This window comes from Macrotis lagotis, chromosome 7, assembly GCF_037893015.1.
Source record: "Macrotis lagotis isolate mMagLag1 chromosome 7, bilby.v1.9.chrom.fasta, whole genome shotgun sequence".
In the NCBI taxonomy this organism is placed as follows: Eukaryota; Metazoa; Chordata; class Mammalia; order Peramelemorphia; family Peramelidae; genus Macrotis; species Macrotis lagotis.
The window spans coordinates 178,634,993-178,657,233 of record NC_133664.1 but is presented as its reverse complement, the minus strand read 5'-3'; positions in this window follow the sequence as shown (position 1 = coordinate 178,657,233).

Sequence of the window (22,241 nt, the reverse complement as noted above, 5' to 3'; positions counted from 1 at the left end):
AAAGGGAAGGTAGTTCAATTATACTAAAACTGCAGAAGGTCCTAACCAGTAATAGTGACTGAGTCTAGTGAAATGTACTGAAATTGCCCATCAGCTACAAGCCAGCAGATACAAATCTGGACCATGAATTTATATAGAATAAATCGAAGGACAGTGAGCTGAATTTTCTCAAGATCACCTGACTTCAGGAGAAGTAAAGGCTTATTGATGCCCATAGTGAGATGGGAAAGACTGAAGAGAACTGAATGCCAGCCAGACTTCCCCCAGATGTGTCAACCCAACACCAGTGAAGTCTAAAGTCAAGAGGTAGACTGGAAAAAAGAGCAAATATAAGAATCTCACTTTAAAAATTTTTTAAATTTAGAGGGAAGTTCAAGATAGAACCAAGAAGAGAATGACATGAAAACATCTACAAGCAAAACATCAAAAAGTAAAAAATTTCATACAAGTGTCTGTGTGTGTTTTTGTGTTTGCATATGGTATATGCATATTTATTTTTTAAAGAAAGATTTTATTTATTTTGAGTTTTATAATTTTCCCCCATTCTTACTTACCTTCCCCCACACCCACAGAAGGCATTCTGTTAGTGCTTACATTGGTTCCATGTTATACATTGATCTCAGTTGAATGTGATGACAGAGAAATTATATCCTTAAGGAAGAAAAATAAAGTATGACATAGTAAAATTACCTAATAATATAATGCTTTTTGTTCTAATTTGATAGTAATAGTCATTTGTTTAAGGTACATAATTCTTCCTCTGGATACAGATGGTATACTCCATTGCAGATAGCTCAAAATTGTCCCTAGTTGCTGCACTGAAGGGATGGTCCATCAGGGTTGATTATCACCCCTATGTTGCTGTTAGGGTGTACAGTGTTTTTCTGGTTCTGCTCACCTTGCTCAGCATCAGTTCACACAAATCCCACCAGGTTTCCCTGAATTCCTGTCCTTCTTGATTTCTAATAGAACAATAGTGTATGTATATATCACAGTTTGTTAAGTCATTCCCCAATTGAAGGGCATTTACTTGATTTCTAATTCTTTGCCACCACAAACAGGGCTACTATGAATATTTTTGTACAAGTGATGTTTTTACCCTTTTTCATCATCTCTTCAGGGTATAGACCCAGAAGTGATATTGTTGGATCAAAGAGTATGCACATTTTTGTTGCCCTTTGGGCATAGTTCCAGACTGCTCTCCAGAAAGGTTGGATGAGGTCATAGCTCCACTAACAATGTATTAGTGTCCTGGACTTCCCACAACCCTTCCAACAATGATCATTTTCCTTTCTGGTCATATTGGCCAGTCTGAGAGGTGTGAGATGGTAATTCAGAGATGCTTTAATTTGCATTTCTCTAAGGAAAGATTTAGAGCAATTTTTCATATGATAATGGATAACTTTTATCTCCTCATCTGCAAATTACCTTTGCATATCCTTTGACCATTTTTCAATTGTATTGTATTGATAATTGTATTGATTCAATTGTATTGCTAAAATTATGACTAATTCTCTGTAATTTTTAGAAATGAGTCCTTTGTCAGAAATACTAGTTGTAAAGATTGTTTCCCAATTTAGTACATTACTTTTGATCTTGGTTACAGTGGTTTTGTCTGTGCAAAAGCTTTTCAACTTAATGTAATCAAAATCATCTAGTTTATTTTTAATGATATTCTCCATCTCTTCCTTAGTCATAAACTGCTCCTCTTTCCATAGCTCTGACAGCTAAACTAGTCCTTAGTCTTCTAGTTTACTTATGGTATTATTTTTATGTCTAAATCCTGTATCCATTTGAATCTTATCATGGTATAGGGTGTGCGGTGTTGATCTAATCTAAATTTCTTCCATACTAACTTCCAATTTTCCCAGCAGTTTTATGGAAGAGAGAGTTTTTTATTCCAATAGCTGGACTCTTTGGGTTTATCAAACAGAAAATTACTATAATCTTTTCCTGCTATTGCACCTAGTCTATTCCACTGGTCCACCACTCTATTTCTTAGTCAATACCAGACAGCTTTTATGACTGATGCTTTTTAATATAATTTTCAATCTGGTAAGGCTAAGCCACCTTCTTTTTCACTTTTTTTCATTGAATCCCTGGAAATTCTTGACTTTTTAAATTCTCCATATAAATTTACTTCCAACTTTTTCTAACTCATTAAAGTATTTTTTTGCAATTTTGATTGGTAGGGCACTAAACAGATAGTTTAGTTTTGGTAAAATAGTCATTATTATTATATTAGCTTGACAAATCCATGAGCAGTTGATGTTTGCCCAGTTATTTAAATCTGATTTTATTTGTGTGAGAGGTGTTTTGTAATTGTTTTCAAAAAGTTTCTGAGTCTGCCTAGGCAAATAGACTCCCAGGTATTTTATATTGTCTGAGGTTACTTTGAATGGGATTTTTCTTTCTAGCTCTTTCTGCAGTATCTTGCTAGTTATAAATAGAAATGTTGAGGATTTATGAGGGTTTATTTTATATCCTGATACTTTGCTAAAGTTGTTAATTATTTGTAGTAGTTTTTTAGATGACTTTTTGTGATTCTGCAGGTATACCATCATGTCATCTACAAAGAGTCAGAGTTTTGTCTCCTCCTTCCCTATTCTAATTCCTTCAATTTCTTTTTCTTCTCTTATTGCTGAGGCTAATATTTCTAATACAGTATTGAATAGTATTGGTGATAATAGGCATCCTTGTTTCACCCCTGATTTGATTGGGAATGCCTCAAGCCTATCCCCATTGCATATAATACTTGCCAATATTTTCAGATAGACATTGCTTATTATTCTAAGGAACAAACCATTTATTCCTACACTCTGTAGTGTTTTTATTAGGAATGGATGCTGTATTTTGTCAAAAGCTTTTTCAGCATCTATTGATATGATGATATGATTTCTGAGAGGTATTGTATTGATATAATTAATTATACCAACAGTTTTCCTAATATGGAACCAACCCTGCCTTCCTGGGATAAATCTTACTTGATCATAATGTATTATTCTAGTGATAACTTGTAATCATTTTGTTAGGTTTTCATTTTTAGATTTTTGCATCTATATTTATTAGGGAGATAGGTCTATAATTTTCTTTCTTTGTTTTAATTCTTCCTGGTTTAGATAACAGCACCATATTGGTTTCATAGAAATAATTAGGCAGAGTTCCATCTTTCCCTATTTTTTCAAAGAGTTTATATAGAATTGGAAACAATTGTTCCTTAAATATTTGGCAGGATTTGCTTGTGAATACATCAGGCCCTGGAGATTTTTTCTTAGGGAATTCAATAATAGCTTGTTGAATTTCTTTTTCTGAGATAGAGTTATTTAGGTTTTTAATTTCCTCTTCATTTAATCATTTAATTATATTTTATAAATATTCTCCATTTCACTTAGATTGTCAAATTTATTGACATAGTGTTGGACAAAATAATTCCAAATTATTTTTTTATTTCTTCCTTATTGGTAGTGAGTTCATCTTTATCATTGATGATACTAGCAGTTTGGTTTTCTTCTTTCTTGTTTGTTAATCAAATTGACCAGAGGCTTATCAATTTTATTGTTTTTTTCATAAAACCAGCTCCTGGTTTTATTTATTAGTTCAATACTTTTCTTGCTTTTGATTTTATTAATTTCTCCTTTAATTTTCAGAATTTCTAATTTGGTTTTTAATTGGTTTTTTTTTTAATTTGTTCTTTCTCTAATTTTTTTAGTTGCATATTTAGTTCATTGATTTCTTTTTTCTCTAATTTATTCATGTAAGCCTTTAAAGATATAATATATCCCTTGACAGTTGCCTTTAGTGTATCCCATAGGTTTTAGTATATTGTATCATTATTGTCATTGTCTAGGTTGAAATAATTAATTCTTTCTATAATTTGTTGCTCAATCCACTCATTATTTAAAATGAGGTTATTTAGATTCCAATTAGTTCTGGGTCTATATCTCCCTGGCCTGGTATTGCATATGATTTTTATTGCTCTATGATCTAAGAAAGATGTATTAACTGTTTCTGCTGTTCTACAATTTATCATTAGGTTTTTAAGTCCTAGAACATGGTCAATTTTTGTCTAAGTACCATGTACTGCAGAAAAAAAAAGAGTATATTCCTTTTTATTCCCATTCACTTTTCTCCATAGGTCTATCATTTCTAGGTTTTCTAACAATCTAGTTACTTCCTTAAATTCTTTCTTGTTTATTTTATGATTCAATTTATCTAAATCTGAGAGTAGATGATTGAGGTCTCCCACTAGTAAAGTTTTGTTATCTATGTATTTTTGTATCTCTTTCATCTTCTCCTCTATGAATTTGGATGCTGTCCCATTAGGTGCATACATATTTAGTATTGAAATTACTTTATTTTTTATGGTACCTTCCTTCCTTATCTCTTTTAACCTTATCTATTTTTGAGGCTGCTTTGTCTGAGATAAGGATTGTTACCCCTGCTTTTTACATTTCAGCTGAAGCAAAATATATTTTGCTTCAACCTTTTACCTTTACTTTATATGTATCTCTCTGCTTCAAATGAGTTTCTTGTAAACAAAATATTGTACGATTGTGGTTTTTAATATACTCTGCTATTAGCTTAAGTTTTAAGGGAGAGTTCATCCCATTAACATTCAAAGTTATAATTACTAACTCTTTATTGCCCTCCATACTATCTTCCTTCTGTTTGTATTTTCCCCTATTTTCCCCTTTATCCATCTTCCCCCCAGTGTTTTTTCTGAATACCATCACCTTCAGTGTGTTTGCCCTCTTATATCAACCCTCCTCCCCTTTTTCCCCCTGTTTCTTTCCTTCTGTTTAGTTCCCCTTTATCTTCCCCTCCCCCCTCCCCTTTCACTTTTTTAATGCTTGAAAGGTAAGATAAGTTTCTTAACTTGATTAAGTGTGTCTAATTAAGCCAAGTCTAAGGAGATGAGGATTCAGGTGGTTCTCACCTCCTCCATTCTTCCCCTCAATAACAACAGGTCTTTTGTATCTCTTTATGTAATGAGATTTACCTCATTCAATCTCCCTCCAATCTCCCTTCTACTTACTGCCCTACTTTTTAAGGAGGTATTGTTTTTAAATCATTCTATCTGAGTTAGAGAAAAGTTATGATTGTCCATTACTTCTGGCTATGTATATTCTCTCAAATAGAGTTACAGTTCTCAAGAGTTATAAGACTCTTTCTCCCAATAGAGTATATATCCAGTTTCATCTTATTGGATAGTAGTTTTTGTTTTGTTTTTTTTTTTTTTACCTTTTCATCTGTCTCTGGAGCCTCCTATATGATGTCCAGATTTTCTATTTAGCTCTGGTCTTTTCATCATGAAATCCTGGAAGTCTCCCATTTCATTAAATGTTCATTTTTTTCCCTGGTAGAGAAGCCTCAGCTTTGATGGATAGTGGATTACTTAATCCAACTCTATACCTGTGTCCATGGTATTCTTCATTCTTTGGACCAATTAAGAATAGAATGTTCTACATTTCCCACTCTCTTATATGCAGAGAAATCATTGCCTTCTATTTATTCACTCTGATTACTTAAGATAAGTTCCATTAAACTTGATTTTTCTCTCCCCTCACCAATTTATTTCTCTTTCTTTCACTTTCCATTCTTCTCTAAAGATGAAAAAGACATAACAATACTCCTTCTATGCCTTATCTAATTTGATTTTCTCTATTACCCATGATGATGATAGGGTTTGGAGAGGTCACATGAATCATCTCATAATAGAATGTGAGCATTTTTTTCTTACTGTGAACTTACAGTTTTTTGCTTATGTTTACATTTTTTGTATTTCTCTTAACATCTGTGGTTCCACTTTTAAATTTCTACATAGCTCTGTGTTTTCATCAGGAATTCTTGGAAGTATTCAATTTTCTTAAAATTTGATATTGTGTGCAATGAGGAGGAAATTAAAGTAATAATTTGAAATTATTTTGCCCAACTCTATGCCAATAAGTTTGATAATCTAAGTGAAATGGATGAAAATTTACAAAAATAAAAGTTTCCCAGGTTAAATGAAGAGGAGATTAAATACCTAAACAACCCTATTTCAGAAAAAGAAATTCAACAAGCCATCATTGAACTCCCTAAGAAAAAAAAATCTCCAGGGCCTGATGGATTCACAAGAAAATTCTATGAAACATTTAAGGAACAATTGGTTCCAATTCTATATAAACTCTTTGGAAAAATAGGGAAAGATGGAATGTTGTGGCTTGCTTCCTTGGGGCCTACAGCGGTGACCTCCCTCCAGGAGGGGAGCTGAGAATAAGGAGTCAAGCCACTACTGCCTTATGCCTCCATCTCAATTTTATTATTGCTTAACTATTACATATATACCGTTAGGTTTTCTGGGGTAGAACAAAGAATAATGAGGTAATTGTTAGGAGGGTGCAAGTGATGTGTAGGTACAGCTTCTTGCATTACAGGATAGGAGGGTATGTTAGGGAGGAGATGATAAGGCACAGTTGTGTCTAGTGCCCTTGGACAGTGGGACGGGATGTCCAGCTCCCAAGGACTCTGGCTCCCAAGGACTCCGGCGCACCTTATCTCTCAGGGCGGCAAGCCAGCTCCTGAGACTGTCCAGGTGGTGGTTTACTTGGAGATGATTTGTGTCATGGCTGTTAGAATAGCCTGTGTACCCACAATGGAACTCTGCCTAATTCTTTCTATGAAACCAATATGGTACTATTACCTAAACCAGGAAGAGTTAAAACAGAGATAGAAAATTATAGACCTATCTCCCTGATTAATATGGATGCAAATATCCTAAATAAAATCTTAGCAAAATGATGACAACAAGTTATTACTAGGATAATACATTATGATCAAGTAGGATTTATTCAAGAAATGCAGGGTTGGTTCCATATTAGGAAAACTGTTAGTATATTCAATATATCAACAACAAACCTATCAGAAAATTTATGATCATATCAATAGATGCTGAAAAAGCTTTTGACAAAATACAGCATCCATTCCTACTAAAAACACTAGAGATTATAGGAATAAATGTACTATTCCTTAGAATAATTAGCAGTATTTATCTGAAACCATCAACAAGCATTATATTCAATGGGGAGAGGCTAGAGGCATTCCCAATAAGATCAGGGGTGAAACAAGGGTGCCCATTATCACCACTACTATTCAATATTGTATTAGAAATATTAGCTTCAGCAATTAGAGAAGAAAAAGAAATTGAAGGAATTAGAATTGGGAAGGAAGAGACAGAACTCTCACTCTTTGCAGATGACATGATGGTCTACCTAGAGAATCCCAAGAAATCATCCAAAAAATCTCCTGGAAACAATTAGCAATTTTAGCAAAGTTGCAGGTTATAAAATAAACCCTCATAAATCCTCAACTTTTCTATATATGTCTAGCAAGAAACAGCAGGAAGAGCTAGAAAGAGAAATCCCATTCAAAGTAACCTCAGACAATAGAAAATACTTGGGAGTCTATTTGGCAAGACAGACTCAGAATCTTTTTGAAAACAATTATGAAATACATCTCACACAAATTAAATCAGATTTAAATAATTGGGCAAATATCAACTGCTGATCGATAGGTAGAGCTAATAAAATTAAAATGACAATTCTACCAAAACTAAACTATCGGTTTAGTGCCCTACCAATCAAAATTCCAAAAAATTACTTTAATGAGTTAGAAAAAAATTATAAGTTAATTCATATGGAGAAATAAAAAGTCAAGATTGGCCAGGAGCTTAATGAAAAAAAAAGTGCAAAAGAAGGTGGCTTAGCCCTACCTGATCTAAAATTATATTATAAAGCATCAGTCATCAAAACTGTTTGGTATTGGCTAAGAAATAGAGTAGTGGAGCAGTAGAACGGACTAGATGTAAAAGCAGGAGATGATTATAGTAAGCTGCTGTTTGATAAACCCAAAGAGTCCAGCTATTGGGATAAAAACTCCATCTTTGATAAAAACTGCTGGGATAATTGGAAGTTAGTATGGAAGGAACTTAGATTAGACCAACACCTCACCCCCTTTACCAAGATAAGCTCCAAATGGTTACAGGATTTAAACATAAAACAACAATACTATAAGCAAATTAGAAGATCAAGGACTAGTTTACCTGTCAGATCTATGGAAAGGGGAGCAGTGTATCACTAAGGAAGAGTTGGAGAACATCACCAAAAACCAATTAGATGATTTCAATTACATTAAATTAAAAAGCTTTTGCACAGATAAAATCAATGTAACCAAGATCAAAAGAAATGTAGTAAATTGGGAAACAATATTTACAACTAATGATTCTGACAAAGGACTCATTTCTAAAATATACAGACAACTGAATCATATTTTCAAAACAAAAAGCCATTCCCCAATTGACAAATGGTCAAAGGATATGCAAAGGCAATTTACAGATGAGGAAATCAAAGCAATCCATAGCCATATGAAAAAAATGCTCTAAATCATTAATCATTAGAGAAATGGAAATTAAAGCTTCTCTGAGGTGCCACCTCACACTTCTCAGATTGGACAATATGACCAGAAAGGATAATGATCATTGTTGGAAGGGATGTGGGAAGTCTGGGACACTATTACACTGTTGGTGGAGTTGTGAACTCATCCAACTCCTCTGGAGAGCTATTTGGAAGTATGCCCAAAGGGCAATAAAAACGTACATACCCTTTGACCCAGCAATACCACTACTGGGTCTATATCCTAAAGAGATGATGAAAAAGGGTAAAAAACATCACTTGCAATAAATATTTGTAGCAGACCTGTTTGTGGTGGCAAAGAATTGGAAATCCAGTAAATGTCCTTCAATTGGGGAATGGCTTAGCAAACTGTGGTAAATGTATGTCAAGGAACTCTATTGTTCTATTAGAAACCAGGAGGGACAGGGTTTCAGGGAAGCTTGGAGGGATTTACATGAACTGGTGCTGAGTGATATGAGCAGAACCAGAAAAACACTGTATACCCTAACAGCAACATGGGAGTGATGATCAACCTTGTTGGACTTGCTCATTCCATCAGTGCAACAATCGGGAACAATTTGGGGCTGTCTGCAAAGGAGATGTGGAGTTTAAACAGTATTCAAGTACTATTCCCTTTAATTTAGAAAAAAAAAACAGATATCTTATTGTTTGATCTTGCTACCTCTTAGACTTCTTGTCTCTTCTTTAAGGATATGATTTCTCTCTCATCACACCCAATTTGGATCAAGGTACAACATGGAAACAAAGTAAAGACTGACAGAGTACCTTCCATGGTGGGGGAGGGAAATAAGATGGGGGGGGGAATTGCAAAACTCAAATACCATCTTTGATAAAAATAAATTTAAAAAAATTTATATTGTGTGGAGCTGTAGAATTCTATTTACATTTACTGGATAGTTATTCTTATTTTTTTTAATTAGGTTTTTGCAAGTCAAACGAGGTTAAGTGGCTTGCCCAAGGCCACACAGCTAGGTAATTAGTAAGGTTCTGATACTGGATTTGAACCCAGGTACTCCTGACTCCAGGGCCATTGCTTTATTCACTACACCACCTAGCTGCCCCTTAGACAGTTATTCTTGAGGAAATGTGTATTTCTTTTGTCTTTGAGAATATCATACTCTTAACTACTCTGGTTTATTGTGGAGACTGCTAAATCTCACATTATCCTGATTATGGCTTTTTGTAATTTTGTCTCTGTCTGCTTACAGTATACTTTTTTCCTGACCAAGAAATCTTCAATTTTGACTATTGTATTCCAAGGAGTTTTCGTTTTGGGTTTTCTTTCACTTACTAATTGTTTCTTCCTATAACCAACTTGTCATCTGATTCTTAGAGATTTGGACAATTTTCTCTTAAAATTTCTTCAGTTTTTTTTCTGAACAAATCTGTTCAGTTGTCCAAAGAATTAAATAATTTTTCTCCTCAATCTATTTCCAAGGTTAGTTGTTTTTGTCATGAAATACTTTATATTTTCTATTTTTAGTTCTTTAAATTTCTTTAAATATTTCTTTGATGAAGTCATCAGTTTCAATTTCATTTGTTACAGTTTGCAGGGAGTTTGCTGTTTGTGCAATATGATATTTCTCTTTATTCAGTCTGTTAATTCTCTTTTCAATTCTTTCTTTCCTTTCTCATTTCTTTTTCCATTTTTTCTGTAACTCTCATTACATTGATATAAAGTATATTAAAACTCTTTAAAAAAAACTTTTCCTTCATCTTTTCTAAGAATTTTAATTGAACTTTTGTCTAAACTGATTTTCTTTGAGACTTTACTTGTACATGTGTTGGAATCATTCTATTCTCCTGAATTTTGTTCCTTAAGCAATCCCCTCAACATAACATTTTTAAACTTTTTTTTTTTTTTGCTTATTCTTCAGCCAACCTTTTTATAGATCTGATAATAGGGCTGAGTTTTCTGAAGGGAAAGCCTAATCTGGTCTTACTGCTACTTTCTTGGGGTATTGATAGTTGTGTATTTCCAAAGTTCAGAAGCATTTCAAATTTAGGAACATCCAAAATTTCAATGTTCCAAAGTGATCTGATTCAGGGCAAAATCTGACCACTTCTCCCAAATCTGAGCTCTGCAAGTCCCTGAATTGTGTGTGCATTTGAGCAATAGCAGACTGCTGTTATCTTTTGCCACTATTAGATAGATGGGAATCTCTACTGGTGACAAAACATCATGGTCCACTTTGTTCTATTATTCTTGAACTAGTCATTTCTCTGCTAACTAGTCTAATCTGAAACAGTCTACTCTTAAAAGCTTTAAATGTGACTTTCTTCTTCCTCTTGAATTTCTACTTCCTAGCTATGCTTGCATCTAAACATGTATCTCTCTGGATGCATAGCCATGGCCACAATTGGACTTCCACCCTACACTTAAGGTACTGTCTTAATCTGCACTGGATCTATGATCTAGCACTATGTATTAGGTAACAAAGCTGCCAGTTTGTACTTGTTCCCATTGTACAACAGATAATTGTCAGTCTGGAAATGTCAAGTCATGTGTCTGGGAACTTTTCTTGCTCTGGTACACATTTCCCATTGCATTGAAGTACATTTGAAGCATACTTCTTTTGTAGCCTTGTCTACAATGTCCCCAGATTTCTCTGTTCATTTTCCGATGCTGATAAGGTCTGGAAAAGTGATTATGACTTTTTCTTGCATTCTCCCATGAGGATTCAATCTGATGTATTTTCTAGATCTGGAGGCCTTTTTATTTATCTATTTTTGTTTGTTTTTATTTTTGTTTGCTTCATTTTCTTAGTGGGGGAGCTTATTTTATAATTTTCTAATTTTCCCGTATTGGTTGCATGTCTTCATAATCTATCAAACTATCTTCATGAACTCTTGTTAGCTTATCAAAAACTTCTAGACCTAACTGTCAAATCTAACACATTTCATTTGCTTCTTAAAAATACAGTGAGTTTAACCATAGCTTTTACAGAAGAAATTTTAAAACAGGTATTATTACATGATATAACTGAAAAAATATAGGCAAATTAATTTGTGTGAGAATATATAGTTATCTTAGCTGAGCCACACTAAAGAAGCAGAAGTTTTTTAATTCTTTTCACATGGATGACAATTCCCTAGAATTTTATCTCCTTAATCTCCCAGGGAATATATTTAGACCACAAGATTTTGAGGAGGGGAGAATAACCCTGAATAATAAGAAAATCTATCCTACCTTAAAGTATTTTGAGAAAGGGACTAAGGAACAGGATACTTGTGGGAGTTAAAGTATGGAAACAGCAATCATTTTTGTTAGTCCTGGACTCCCTATACAAAATAGTATGATCAAATCGCGTAAAAGACATATAGCAGACACTGCACTTCTGGAACTAATAAGAATTCCAGAGACCAGTTTCAGTGATCCTTCCTTTTCTTCCTCCCCATTTTTCCCCTTTCTCTTCTCAGAGAGGTCAGAAGGGTAATCCCTTCCACAAGTGCATGTGAACTTGTATTTAAAAAAGTGTTTTTTTTTAAAAATTTTTTTCTTTTGTCTCTAAAGATGATAACTGTGATAGGCATTTTTAATATATGTGCACAATTGCTCAAGTTTTGTAGGAAGGTGCAATAAGGGAGTTCCAAGGGGGAGAGAGACAAAGTTTTAAAACTATTATTTTGATGGAATCCTTTTCTGACTGAGTTTCTTTCTTCTGACTGAGTGAAATCTAGTTTCATTAATGGTAGAGCACAAAAACATATTATTAATTTATATTTACAACCTTAAAGTGTAGAGGAAACATTTATAAGGCAATCCTTCATTACATTTACAGGTAATGAGTAAGAACCAATGACTTGGGCTGTTCAATTGACTGGACTGGTATGGAGGCAGAGACACTCCACTTTTCTTCCCATTATACCATTCTTTCAAAGAGAAAAGAACTGGAGGAACAACTGAAAAAAGATTGAAGAGTCATGCCCATATAATATTCCTAAATAATTATCCTGAAATAAATATTCTAAATCGTAGTAGTTGCCTCAAGGATTGGTGACTTCCTGCAGGTTTTTCTCCCTTACAACTTCTATAAGGTTATTCAGATCATATAACTACCACCAGTAGATGAGTTCAAGGCATGATTTAGTTTGTTAAAAAACTGCAACACTAAAGTTGGTTATTATGATCCTGATACCCAACTTAGGCTATGAAGAGATGAAGTAAAGCTAACTGTTCTGCTTACCAACATAATACTACACTACTCTATTCTCATTCCATCTTGTCTCCCTTTCATATTTTCATACACACACATATCTCTATATACACTCACATTTCTTGTATTCTGTCATTCTGTCATGTCAGACTGTTCGTCACTCTGTGGATCATATTATCTATGAGGGTTTTTTGGCAGATATACTGGAGTGGTTCATCATTTCAAGGTTAAGTGAATTACCCAGGGTTACACAGTTAGTAAGTATGTAAGGCTGGATTTAAACTTCTGATTTAAGGTCTAGTGCTCATCGCTCCCCCCACTTAGAGATATACATATATAAATACAAATGATTTGTATTTTCATATTCCCCTCCTGAGTAGAGAATACTAAATTCAATGTATCAATTTACTGATAATCAGGATTTTCCACACATTCTATAATTATTTACTCTTTTGTAAAATAGTGATATTCTCAAAAATGATTATATTATGAAAGGCTGTTTTGTCCCTATGCTAAAATAGACCAAGATTTTTTCACTAATTTTATGTTCTTCTGTCTGATTCTTTTTCTGTTCTCTCTCATACTAACAGACTGTCAGTGATTGCTTCTTTTCTGGCAGTGTTCCTTCTTCAAGCAAATGTTCTCCCTTTTCCATGATTTGCTTTTGCTCTAAATCTACTAAGAACTAGAAAATCTCTGGAGTCCTATATAAAATAAAAGTGAATAGGCTATGAGTAAGGGTCAAAGTGACTCTTCCATAATAGAAAATATGGGTTTTATGATGCTGATTTTGCTTATCTGTATGTCAGCTATGTACCAGGTAATAAAATGGTTAAATAAAACTTTTGAGTAAGTGAGTTGCTTTTGAGCAGTATTCCTTTATTTCTAAAGGTGGCTACTGATAATTATGATCTAGCTACCCAAATGTTATTGACAAGACCAATGTGGGACCAATATTTCTTTCACTAAAGATATTGAAAACCTGAGCTATGATTAGTTTCTGTATTTGGTATCCAACCACTGATATTTTTAGCAACTTTGGAAATCTGTGTTGGCCTGAAGAATTTCCTCAGAAGAAATAATTGCTATCAGCTCCAGTTATATCATATTGCTTTGGTCTTTTAACATATCTTTCTCCAATTTTTGAATCTGACTTTTTCAGTAGACCAACATTGAAATATACCAGACTTCATTAATAGTAAACTAGTGGAGATTCAGGCTTTCAGTATTCAAAACCCCTTCCTTATCCTTGGTGATTGTTTAGGACTTCTGGAATCTAAAGATGAAATTGATAAATAATCATCATCATCATCATCATCATCATCATATCACTTATATAGCACCTATTATGTAATATGCACTATTCCAAGCATTTACAATTACCAGTCTATTTGATCTTAAGATGTTGTAGTTATATTATCTATTTTTACAAATGAGGAAACAGAAAAAAACTGAGGCTAAGCAAGTTGCTCAGGGTCATATTGCTAGGAAGTGACTGAGACTAGATTTAAATTCAGGTTTTCCTGACTCTAAGCACTTGGCATCTGTAGTTAGTCTATATTTGAACTCTTTTGGTTGGGGAAGTGTCAAATGGTTCTGGGAACTTGTCTGTACAATCTACTTCTGATTAAATCCATTTGTGTCTTTTGCTGGTATTCATAGCTTGCTAAATTCCCATAGGAGTCTCCAAATTTCTTATTTCATCTTCAAATATAGTTTCCTAGGAAAGCTTTCTTCCATTTTCTAATGTATTGTATTTTTTTGGTGATAGACACCAATCACTCCCCCATGCCATAATACTGGTAAAAAGATTAGGAATAGTCCATTAGTCAATAATCATTTATTAAATATTTACTATGTGTTAGACATTGTGGTAAATGCTGAGGATTAGAAAAAAAATCAAAACATAGCCTCTGACCTCAAAAAAGTTATATTCTAATTGGAGAGACAACATGAAAATAATTAAACATATATAAGATGTATATAGTATAAATGAGAGATAATCTCAGAGAATGGGATATACCAGGAAAGGGCTGTTTCCGATAGTGGGATCTGTGCTGGGTTATACATGAAGTATTAGAGTTGAAATGGAATTCAGACACCATGACATTCTGCTGCCTTGTTTCAATGTGAAGACACAGAACCCTAGAAAATTTAAACAATATGTTTTAGGTCACATAGCCATCTAGTGGCAAAGGTGCATTAGTGTGAAAATGTCTTTAAAAATGAAAATGATAAAATTTATTTACATGAAATAATTCTATTCCAAAAATTTATAATTTCTTTCAGAAAGTATTAATTTTGCAAGATTTCAGTACTTTGCAATAATCTTGCAGCACTTTGCCAGCATTCATAAGATTTTGATAAATTTTTAAATTTTTCCATCAATATGCCATGTTTTAACCTATTGATTAAACATGAACCTTTAATTAATGTCATATTTTCTCAAAAGTAGCATTGATCAGGAGCAGCTTTGTGGTGCAGTTGATAGAGCCCCAGCCCTGGAGTCAAGAGGACCTGAGTTCAAATCCTTAATAATTACCTAGTTGTGTCACCTTGGACAAGTCATTTGACCCCATTGCCCTGCAAAAAGAAAAAAAGAAAAAAATGCATTGATCCTTTCAGACCAGATTCTATTGTTAAGTGTTAAAAGAATTAAAGATAACAGTAAAAGTCAGTCAGTCAATAGTTTTGGGGTTTTTTTTAGGTACCTGCATTTTACTAAGCTCTGAGGATAGAATGCAAAGCAAAGCAAAACAAAAACAAAAACAAGAAACAATCCTTGCTCACAGTCTAATGAGGAGAAAATATGCAAACACTAAACTCAAACCAGGATGAATTGTTGAGATTCACAGTGGAAAAACACTAACATTAAAGAAGCCTGGGAAAGTCTTCTTGTAGAACCTAGATCTTTAAAAGAAAATTGAAGCAAGCCAGGATGTAGAGATGTTTGGCAAATGAGGGTTAGTCAATGAAAAGTCAAAAAGGAGTCAGGATATATATAGTATTTCACTACAATAGCAAGAAAGCCCCTGTTAGGAAATTATAAAGTGTAATGAGACAAGAGAGGGAGGGGAAAAGTTCAGTTTATGAAGGGCTTTAATAGCAAATTTATGTATGTATGTATGTATATATATGTATATATATACATATATATATATATACATACATATATATATATATATATATATATATATATATATATATATATATATGTATGTATATATATATGTATATATTTGCTCCTGGAAGTAATAAAGAGCTACTTCACTGAGGAAGACTTTAATACGATCAGACCTTTAACAAGGAAGATCAATCTGACAAAAGGTTGGAGGATGGTCTTTCATGAGGTGAGACTAGAGGCAATGAGATCAATTAAAAGATTATTTCATTGATGTCAGAAAGAGCTACTGAGGGCTTACTATGGGGTGGTAGCAACTTGAGAGAAGATAAGAAGGCATATATTAGAGTTGTCCTAAAGGTGGAATGAACCAAAACCAAACTTGGCAACAGATTGGATTTGGGAGGTATGAAAAGTGACAAATTGAGGATCACACCTAGATTATAGGAATGGATGACTGAAAGAATGGTGGTACCTTGAAAAGTAGGAGGAAATTTAGGAAGAAGGATGTTTTGGGAAAGATCATTAATTATAGTCATATACATGTTGAGTTTAAGAAGTCTTCAATATAACTAACTCAAGAAAGGCAGTTAGAGATGTGAGTCTGGAGATCAACAAAGAACTTAAACCTGGATAAATAGATTTGTGCATCCTCAGCCTAGACATTATATTTGAACTCATGAGACTTAAAGAGATCACCAAATGAAATAATATAGTAGGAGAAAATAGAGATCCCAACACAGTTATTGGTGTATACCCCCAGTTAGAAGACAAGTCCTAGATGAGGATTCAGGGAAGTCTGAGAAGAAATGATGAACAAGGAAGGAGAAACTTGAGAGAAGAATGTTACAAAAAAAAGAGTCAAAGAGAGTAATCAATAATGGGAAGGCTATAGAGAGGTCAAGAAAACTGAGGAAAACAAAAAATAGTATATTTGGTAGTAACTTTCTTGAATGATGAACTTGAAGGACAGACTTTAGAGAGGAAAAAAGTGAGAGTAAAGGGAATAGAGGTACTTATAGATGGATTTCTTAAAGATTTTGAGAGAAAAATAGGATAAATGAGACAATGGTAAGTACTGATGAAAAAGTCAAATAAAGGTGTTTTTAGGATGAGGGAGAAAGGGCCATGTTTGGAGAAAAGAGTAGTAGTGATTGAAGCTTGTATTTGAAGACAAACCATTTCAGATTTCTTTTGATATCAGAACAAAATAAAGAGGGCAGCTCTATAATCCTGTGAATGTATGAATCTTACATACCTGGAATTTTTTATTATCTTGGATGCAATTCAAAGATAATTTTTGGTATTTATTCTGAAAAGTACTATGTGAACAAAAGATTATTATATTGGATGATAAGTTTCATTTTGCCATAATGAATTTTTTATTGATATTTTATTTTCTCAAATACATATTATGAAGGTTTTTGACTTTCATATGTATATTTTTAAGTTACAAATTTTCTTTCCACCTTCCCTTCCCACTCCTCTCCTCTCAGTGGCAAATAGGTTAATATGGTACATACACGTTTGTGTAAAACTTGACATAATATATTAATATAAATTTATTAGAGATATATTAGCAACAATAATATTTTAGATTGTTACTTTTTTACTTTCCATTATTTTCAGCTGTTGATGATGATGATGATTTTTATCTTTCATTCTCAAAGAAGACCATATTATCAGAGAGCTAATGCCATGATAATCACATGATTTGAATTGGAGTGAGAGGATGTTATGCTGCCACCAACCTCACTTTCTCTTCCAGAACCATCTGGGTCCAGTGACCAGATATGGATCAGGATGACTAGAGATAATCCTGGATGTGAGGCACTAAGCGTTAAGTGACTTGCCCAAGGTCACACAGCTACTAAGTTTCAAGTGTCTTGAGACTAGATTCAAACTTCTGTTTTTCTGCCTCCACACCAGTGTTTTTTCAACTGTACCACATACTTGCCCTCATTTCTTCATACCATCATGATGGCTATGAAACATGTTATCATACTAATTTTGAGTTAAGAAACCAAATGTTGAAATTTTTTTTGACTAGCATTGACTTGAAACTATAGCTGTGTGAATTGAATTGTATCAGTTAACTTCTCTGTGTTTCAGCTTCTTCATGGTAAAAAGATAAATTCTAAAAGAAAGTGCAAAGTTATCTAATATCATCCCTAGAATTAATACTATTTAAGAAACTACTTTATTCATTTACTTATTTCTATTTGTTTTTATTCATATGCAAATGTATATTCTTAAATTACAAAATTTCCTTCCACCCTCCCTTCCCACCCTCCCACTCCCCTCAGTGGTAAACCATCAAGTTTTGTATATACATATTTTTGATAAACTTGTTTCCAGATTAGTCACTTTCTTCATGAAGAATTAGGATTAAAGGAAAGAGATACATTAGAGATAACTTTTATGAAGTGTTCATCAGATTTTAAAGGATTTTTGTTTTTGCTTTTTTTTTTGTTTTGTTTTTCCTTCCTCTGGATGGGGTTAATATTGACCATGGATGGTCTAATATGATTGTCCTAGCTTTCTGAACTGCTGAGATGAGTTGCTTCCATCAAGGTTATTCATCTCACAATGTTGTTGCTGATGTGAATATTGTTCTCTTGGTTCTGGTCCATTCACTCAGCATCATATCTTATAAGTCATTCCATACTACTCTAAAGTCTGGCCATTTATGGTTTCTTATAAAAATAATATTTTGTAGTATTCATCTACCATAATTTATTTAGCCATTCCCCAATTGATGGGAATTCCCTTAATTTCCATTTATTTGCCACTACAAAAAGAGCTGCTATGAATACTTTGGAACATGTGGGACTTGTCCTATTATGATTTCGTCTGGCTTTAGTCCTAGAATTGGAATTGTTGGATCAAAGGGAATGAACATTTTTATTGCTCTTTGAGCAGAGTTCCATATTGCTCTCCAGAAAGGTTGAATCAGTTCACAACTCCACCAACAATGCATTAAAGTCCCAATCCTTGGAATTAATATTCTTCGGGAAGAAGAATATGCATTTTAATAGAACTCTGTCAATCCCAGAAACCATAAAAAGTGTATTTCTGTGGAAAATACCTTCTCTCCTTCTTTTCCTCATTATTTATTGATGACAATGTTCCCTATAATCCTAATAGTTCTTTGATCTGTAGCTCTTCATCAGTGCAATAAAATAGTTCTCACTATTTTATCAATATACAAAATTAGATTATATATAAGATGGTCCCTCAAAATTTTCTTTTTCAAAATGACAACCATGTTACAAATTAAATTTCTGTATGAATTGCTACTTCTTACTGTTATAACACATATCAAAATTTACTAAAATATAAGATAGATATATTTTAATATTATTATTCCCTACCATAATTTTCCTTGGCATTTAATAAACCCAATAATCAAAATAAAGTAAATTTCAAAATTCCTTCATTTAATTTACTTCTTTAAGGAGCACTGACTGTTTGCAAGCACAGCAAAAGACTCTGGAGATAAAAGTGTACAAAAAATATTATTCCCTCATACATATTGAATTCCACTTCTGGGGGATGGAGGGAAGATTAAATGAGTATTCAAAGAAGAAGAATACAGATAATTTGATGAGGGAGAAAGCCCTATCCCATTGGAGAATCAGAAATATTACATAGAAAAGTTAGGATCTGAGGTGAACTTTGAAGGAATCTGAGAGAGAGGAAAAAAAAGAAACAGCATATTCTAGTTGAAGAAGATGAATGTATCCATAGTCTTCCTTTTATTCAATAGCACCTGTTAATACATGCTATCCCTAGATTAGAATATACTACCTTCTCATATGAAAATCACAATTCATAATTTCCTTAAAAGCTAAGTTCACATGAGACTCCTGATTCTGTTTGCACCCTCATCTAGGGCTACTTTACTTCCACCCCCTCAATTCCCTTGTATTTATTTTGCATATATTTATATGCAACTGTTTGCTCCCGTAATAGAATATAATCTTATAATTTATAGGAATCATTTCAGTTTTGTCTTTATGATCCCAGGGCCTAGCACAAATCTGAGCAACTAGTAGCTACTTAATAAATTCTTATCAATTGTTTATTACTATTTAAAACATAAAATATAATTCATAATAACTTTCTCCCTGGAAAGCTTTAAATCTTTAATATAATGTCAAAACAAATAAATTGTTTGACATTTAATTTCAATTTTCCTGGGAGGTCCACAAGAATCCATTTTTTTTTGCCATAAATGGAATTTTTAAAAAATGTAGACTGAATGTTAAAACACTTCTCCTTTCTTAAAAGGGAAAAGAAAGCAACAGCTGTTCAAGCAGATTATGTCAGAGAATGGGATTTAGATTTTGAGACCAGAGATTACTATGCAAAAAAAAAAGATATGGTCTTGAATGGAGCCTGGCCTTTAATGGAGGTAGAGAAGAATAGATTTATCTAAGGACTTGAATTTTGAACCTTTTCAATTAACAAAAATTTGTTTGAGTGAAGGAAAAAGGACAAGCATAACTGTTATAACAAATATAGTTGCAAATTTAACACCAAGTAGCTTGTGTGACAAATAAATAAAAGTAGCAATGGAGAGCCCCAGTAATTCATGGGAAATTATATTGAGCAAGAAAGCCTTATTCATAATCTTATGTGTTTAAACACAAATGGTAGTGTAGATTCAATGATATGTCATCCCTAGACCTTTTTTTTTAAATGACTTACAAATATTGACACAAAGAAGTAAATTCAAACTCCAAGGTATCATTGAAATTTGGTGGTATATAATTTACAACTTTTATTTTTATTGTTGAATCATTTTCACTTGGGTATGAATTTTAATATGGAATTTTCTTCACAAATGCACTGGAGTGATTTGCCATCTCCTTCACTGGCTCATTTTATAGGTGAGGAAACTGAGGCAAATAGAGCTAAGTGACTTGTTTACAGTGACAGAGTTAATAAATATCTGAGGACAGATTTGAACTCAGGAAGATGAGTGTTTCTGACTCCAGATTCAGCGTTCCATCTACTGTACTCCTAGTTGTCCCAAGACAAGATTCATGTTTAACATAACAAGGCTAGGAAGTATATGCCTCTAAACAATAGTTATGAAATATGCACAAAGCAAGGATATGAATAATACATACTTAACGAAAGTATGCTCCAATGAAGAAATTCATCAAATAGATGCAGATTATATGGCAGAAAATACTTAGCTGAATATCAGACCTTATTCTGTTTAAGATTCTAATCAATGATCTAAATGGTGATATGAATGGCACGTTTATCAAATTTTCAAAGAACCTGATATTGGAAAGGAAAGCTAATATGTCTTATGGCCTACAATATCTGAAAGGATCTCAATAGACCAGCATGATTAAATAGAACAAGAGGAAATTTGATAAGGATAAATATGATGATCTACACTTTGGTTTTGAAAGAAAACTGGACACATAATAAAACAAAACAAAACAAAACACATAATCATCTATGATTAGCTTTCTGGCAGCAGTAATCATATTGACTTCATTTCTGTTGTCAAAGTAAGAGTTCGGAGGAGTAGGAAGTACTGAGGGGAAGGAAAGGTCCAACCTGGATGACATGGTAGATGGCAAAAGATCGACTTATGACTCTGTTTTGTGATTTATGTTTTCAAGATGGGATATGTATTTATGATTACTGTTGGGTTAGACCCAGGAAATTAAGTGATTCCACTCACCAATCACAGTCTCTAGGGTAGAATTCTAAAATCATAAAAAAAAAAATACAATACTTACTCCAGCCCACCACCATGATCTCTAGATTTACATATGCTTATCATATTATATTTGGAGTTAAATTGTTAAGAAATGCACTTGAAAACTAGTTGTTACTTTTGTGAGGGACTTGGTTTGAGTTTAGATGCCTCATATAAGAACTTTGACCAGAATTTTTCAGAGTAATCTAATTGCCATTCTCTATTGATTAGAGTGAAGGAAAGCATTTTTCAACAATGTCCCACCTTTGAATTGCTAGGGAAGGTGATTTGAGGATACTAGTAAGGGAGGAGTGAACAGTAAGGGAAATAACTTAATTTTGTTTTTAATTTAAGGAGCCCAGATCTTCTCAAAGAGATAGTCCCTAGAGAAAAATTTTGCAGTGGAGAAATTCTTTGAAATCCTCTCCATTTTTCTGTTAATATTCCTTTAAGCAAGAGATAAGCAGCTTGCTTCAGCTTGTGTTTTAGTCACATCTGGGGATAAAATTCTCTCAGATAATTCCACCTTTCTCTTTCCTAATATCTCTATCACAGGCTCTAATAGTGCTCTCTAACCAAATGGATATTCTAGTCCATTTTTCTTAGGGCTATACCTTGCCCTCAATCCTCATGCAACTCTTTCACTGAACTCAATGGGAGCTGTATATCTGAATCAAGGGTAAGATATATGGCCCTGAGGGTTTGCATAGAAATTTAAAACCTTTGAAAGAAAACAGGATAGAGTTCTAATAATAACAATACTTTTCTCCTGAAAAGTATGATAA